Consider the following 6,228-nt stretch of genomic DNA (forward strand, 5'->3'; position numbering starts at 1 on the left):
CTATTAGTACACATACACACACACACTACCTCAAACAGAGGGACGTTAATTCGAATGATAAAGCTTAGAAGCGGAAGAACTCACGCAAAAAGAAAACCCAACAAAGAAGGGTAGAAAAAAAACTCATATCCCTGGCCTGGCAAGAAGCCGTTGCGCCGGTTTAATGCTGCGAGTTTGCCGGAAGAGTGTTTTGATTTATTCACGGCTCGCTTGGTGCTGCCTCACCCATACGGAGATAACTTTAAACCCACCAAGCTCGACACATGCCCGCGGCGTGCCTCTTGGCCACTCCAAACTGTTTCCCGCTTAAGCGCATAAGGATTTTGGAATATTTATTCCACGATGGCGCCGAACATGCCGCTTCAAATGTGCGGCTTGAACGGTAGAGCGGGCGAACAAAAATGTTCACTCACAAACACCTTATTTTTTCCCGGTTTCCGGTCTCCACCCAATTCCGCGAGTGTGGTAGTAAATGAAAAAATAAATACTTTATTTCATTAGCACGGGACTTCGCAACGTTCGCACAGATTGGGTTCAGCTGTTTATGGGTGGCCGAGCCAAGACGAGCCAGCATTGAGCAAGTTGTGGCACACCTACCCCAGCAGGTTACGCCATACGAACTCACCCGAGCGAGAGGCCTGCCCAGATTGTTGGTAATAAAACATGGTATTAGTATTCCTTCTTTCTTGCATCAGGTGTGTTTGTGTGTGTGTGCCACTTGAAGGCTGCGGGCCGCACGCCCGCTATCTGTTACAAAACACCGGGCAAGTGGCAGATTTTCTTGTGCGCAACTTCAAGCTTATTTTAACCGTTGATAAATAAATGATAAAATAACACAGTTGGCTAGGCCGCACGAAACCGTTTTGCGTGGCCCGAACGATGGGAACGTTCGTGGAAATGGTAATTTGGCGTGTGGCATGCTTGGGGTTTTTTTTTATTCCTCCCCGAAACATCTGGGAGATGCTTTGCAGGAACTCACAACAACGCCGTACGGAACAATAGACCGGAACCTGGATGGTTTTGTTTGCTTATGTGTGTGTGTTTTTTTTTTCTTTCTTGTGCTCTTGCTCAAAGCAGCAGATAGAAGATGACTATCAAGTTGTGATCGTGCCATCATCTGCTTCGAGTGGCACACTACCCGATTAGGGGGGAACTTGGCAAACCGTGAGCGTAAGCAATCAAATTATAACTACGATATGAATTGGGCGATTCATTCGAAGTGTTATGCAAAGCTGTTAAGGTTGAATTATTTATGTTTCAATTGCAGCGAAACAAAACTGGCAATGGCTATTCGCAGCGATTGAAGCGATCTTGAAGAATATTGAAGCAATTAAGGGATTTATGTAGTGATGGTTGAAATGATAATATATTGAAAAGTTTTAGCTGGTTCATGGTTTGTTGATTGTTTGGAAATTTTAATCTTCTTTTTATGCCACTCTGATGTTTATTCCCAAATCGATTTAAAATCCTTATAAACAATATATCACCTTCATTTGTGATAAAATTGTTATTGAACGTCATAAGAATGAAGTTTGGCATATAATTCGAAAAAATTACGATATTCCGATTCCTGAAGATGGCCAAATGAAATGTGTGTCCTTCGGGTCCTTCCTATTCTCCATGTTCGAAAAAAATCAAAAAAACGAACTCTGTACTTAAGAACAGAACATTGGACATCCAATTATGCAAGAAATCAAGGCCATGGAACAACAACGCCCAAGATCCAAGAATTGTTTAACCACAAAAATCTCAATATTTGCTATTTCCAATAAACAAGTTTGACTTAATAAGAAGGCTAATGATTGAAGGTTAATTATTACACTTTTATTGAAAATGGAAAAAAAACTATTCACTAGTTAATCCAGTTTAATTCACAAATTTAAGCAGTTTAAACAATTATTAAACCACGATACATTATTTTGAAAACTCCAATTTAATTTTTTAGCTATACTCTTTTATCGAATTGTTTAATATACTATTTTCAGATGATCAATGTAGCAAAGTTCAGCGTAACAAAATGTTAACTGCTTGTTTCGCTGCGTTACAAGCTTCTGCTCACGAATGGTATGGAAAATTCATAAGTAAGTCGTATCAATCATACGAACGATTGCTTATCCGGCCGAAAATGCAACGATAACATAAATAAATTATCCACCAACGCCCGAAATGTTCCCCTTCCACCCAACCTCATCCATTTATCCTTGCCAAATAAAACACTGTTGCGCACCGCTGTGACCAATGGGATGCTGCGTATTTGTATTACTTGCTGCACTTTCGCACCCACCAATATAATAATCAGGCAAGTCGATGAATCATAATTTAAATGTCATTCGTGCTACACCCCCCCCCCCCCCCCCCCCTTTCCACCCTCTTCAGCATTCTCCTCGCCTGCGTGGATCGCACCGTGATATGAATAAATAAATAATGGCCACAATTTACAGCGAAAGTCAATTATTCATTCTAATGAAGTGAAGTCGTCGCCGAGGCCGACGGATCCAAAATGTTAATACGATCGCGACAAACATTTGCCCCAATCCAACCAGTCCCGCATTCGTTTTACGCGGCAAGGGTTGTGCACGAAAGTGTGCCACCACCGTCGGTAAACTGATTCCGACCTGTATGATGCATCTGCCCCTAGCCCCCGTGGACGCTTATCAAAACGTACCGTAGCCACCCAGGTTCGGTGCTCTGGTATGTTTCATTTTCGCCACACAATTACTTATCTTGCGGCGTTGCGGTATTATTTGTGCCGGGTGGCGAATGCGCCAAAGTTCCTTCCACTAACACCGTCATCGTCGTTACCATCATCATAATCGCACCGCGTGATGCGATTCAAACTCACCAACCAAGGGACTTGGAGGTGCCACTGGTATTCGTTTGTTTGTGTATGTGCATGTATGTGTGTATGTATTTGACATCGCGCGAGAGGCGAGAAATAAGTTCTTCAATTTATTTTCAAATAACGTGATTAAGCGTAGTATAATAATAAAAGTGTGCCAAGCGCGAATGCGGAAGTCTTTCTCCTTTCCAGTGGACGGCACCCGGAACGGGGAGTTTGTTTGCGGGCGCAAACCAATGCGAATCGTCCGTCGGCACCGAGCGAGGCAGGTTAGAACGGATTCGAACCTCGGGCACCCAGGAACACCGCAGGAGTCTAATTATTTAATTAGAATTACTGCAAACGGTGAGATTCGCAGCACGGTGAATTCCAGTTCCCGGTGCCAGGCCACTACAGCCGCCCTTAGCGACTCGCGTCCTGTGTACGGTCCGGATCGTCGTGTATAATTATAATCTCATATTAAAACCAACTCAACAGAATAATTTGCCTTCGCTGTCGTCATGCCCGCCGAACGGTACAGTTTGCGTTGCGTTCGTACGGGAGTGCAAACGTTCCGAGCCGAGCGGCTGAAGGACGAAGACGAATGTGCCATCATAAAACCAGCGGTACGATTATGGAAATCATCGCCAGAATGTGCAGAATGACACACATATAAGCTTCCGTGCGCGGAAAAGCGCTGGATGCGCAAGACGTCTCACGTATGGCGATACCCGCACGCCGTATCGCTGCACGTTTCGTTTGTTCGATCGAGCAAAAGTGTCGGTGGTTGGATGATTTTTCAACCTCCCGGCCGCGCACTTTATCTGTGGGCGATTTATCATTTCGCTGCCATATCTGTGGGCGCTACTCGGAACCCGAGCACACAGTGCGGGATGCTCGCCTGACAACAAAGCCACCCACGACGCTGGGTGAAAATCGCATCAGTCTACCGTTCGCAAGTTAGTAGTGCCATCTCGTTAATAAACACATACAGCATTCGGGTGCACATTTCGCCTTGACAATTGCCCGCGCTGGCATGGCAGTTTGAGCACGGGCAAATATAAGTCAACTCGAGGTTTTGCAGCACATGTAGCACATCGGCCGCGTGGCTAATCGCCTTTAGAGTGCTGTGTCATTATTGATGCAATTTTCCGAAAATTGGGTACCACCCCGCGCGCAAAGTGAACTAATTTGCGATGCACATGCATGTTGCGTCTTCGTTCAATGAGTCGTACCGGGGATGTACAAAAGCATTGCTTGACAGTGCTAATGGTACAATGAAATGTGTTGAATGGGTTTTGATGTGGCTAATGATAAGCGAAAACAAGAATATGGTGCTGTGTCTCTCTAATGAGGAGAAATCATGTATAGGACGGGATGAATAAATCGTAACTATATGCGATAAAAGCAGTATTCGTTGCTTAAAATAGGTTTTATTTTAAATGAAATTTAAATTTAATAATAAGCCAATTAAATTTCTTATGAAGCCCTAATTCTCTTAGACCCTAAATTTAAAAGGCTTCGTTGGGTTGGAGATGTCAAAAGAATGACACTGGACAACTTTGCTTGTTGGAAGTAAAATAGAAGGAAAAGACGTGTTCGATCCAAATTGAGATGGAGTGCCTACAGACAGTCCTGAACCATGTTTTAAAATTTCTGTAGTTTTGAAAGGTCTTTTCTGTAGCAATTTTTTTAAAGTTTAATTATGGTACTCCCAGCAATTAGAAGCATCTAATCCATCTCTTCGCAAGAGTTTCTACGCTCTCCTTACATCTTTGACACTTCATCTCAAATCGCAATCTTTGATCGAAATTAAACCATATTGCCCTTTCGATTTAAATTGTCATAACAAAACTCACACAACTTTCATATCTTCATTCATGTGAAAAGTCGTATTATACAACTTTAATGCACTGCATTCAGAATATGTGTAAAAATTATACGATTAAAATAGTTTAGTTCTATTGAAGCCAAATTATTATTCCCTATTTACAACGACTTCATAATTTTTACACTCTTTTTTATTATTGTTTCAATTGATTAAATTGGTTTGAATGGAAAAAAGGATATCTTTACTAGAACACCACAGTACACAACTGCGACATAAGCTACATTATACGTTTTCAGTTGACATTTAAAGCTCCCATTGATGGTAAAGGATGATAGCGTATGTGAAAACCATTCCCCATTTGATGTCACCTCCATAGATCATCAACGGTTGGGCAATCAACTCGGGTAATCTTCATTCACTGCCAATCATCGCTAGCCCCATTTCCTCCAAGGATACGATCGGTGATGGTGAAGATACTTAAACAAAAAAACACAAAATTACGACACCACATCAAATCAATTCATTGCTTCCGGCGCAATGGGTACCCGGGCAGCATGGATGTGAAATTACTTCTTTTGCATATCAAATGAAAAAGCGTCCCCGCGCAGAAGAACCGTCAGTGGTGGTACCGGCATACGGGTAGCAGCATGAAAAATCAGCACATAAATTTGAATAACCTCCGAGGCGAGCGAGTCCCGGGGCATACCAGTCCGGTGTCACACATGCTCCATCACGCGGGCGAGGAACAATGCGCAATATCTTGATCATGCACTCTCTCACACACACCCGGACTCCCACATTATGGCTCAAGTGCTTTTTCATCGATAAAAAAGGTATAATTTCCCGCCTCTTCCAGACCGTTTCGCTCCATCCCGAGACAGGGGCATATCGCATTCGGGCATCATCGAGTGTGTGCATTAATGTTTATTACTTTCATTTTCATGTTTCGCTCCGGCATATTATTATCAGTACGATCGGGTGCGCTTCCATCATTCTTTTCCAAGGTGCAGTGAGGGGTAATGCAACACCAAAGAAGGTGGAAAATGGGAATACTTTAACGGTGAGACAAATGTCGTAAAACGTATCCCTATTGCCGGCAACCCAGGACGAAACAACGTCGAAAAATGGTGAAGCAAAACTCGTTTTGTGGTGTTTTTAAGTGACCTCGTCTTGCACACACACACACACACACACTCATACACAAACAGACCCACTAACAAAAAAGAGCCATCTTTTCCGGCTGTTCAAAAGCAGTAAGGAAACGGAGCGGAAAATGAAAACCTTCCTGGATGGGCTTTAAAATATGCTTGCCTATCTTAAGGCGCAGATGATCATTAAAAAAGGGAATACAAAAAAAACGATCCACCGAACCATTCTGCTTTCACCGCCAGTTACTTTTGGCCACTGTGGGACACAAATGAATTCAATAATAAACCACCACGAAATGAGAGAGTAAAAAACACGCACACACACACACCCTAAACAGCACCCGGGTAGTAATGGAGAGTGTTCGTTTTAATTTCTTTATCGTGGCCAGTAAATCTTAGCCAACCGGAATACGCCTTTTTGTCGTGGCTGG

Source organism: Anopheles marshallii, chromosome 2 (assembly GCF_943734725.1).
Source record: "Anopheles marshallii chromosome 2, idAnoMarsDA_429_01, whole genome shotgun sequence".
NCBI classification, from domain to species: domain Eukaryota; kingdom Metazoa; phylum Arthropoda; class Insecta; order Diptera; family Culicidae; genus Anopheles; species Anopheles marshallii.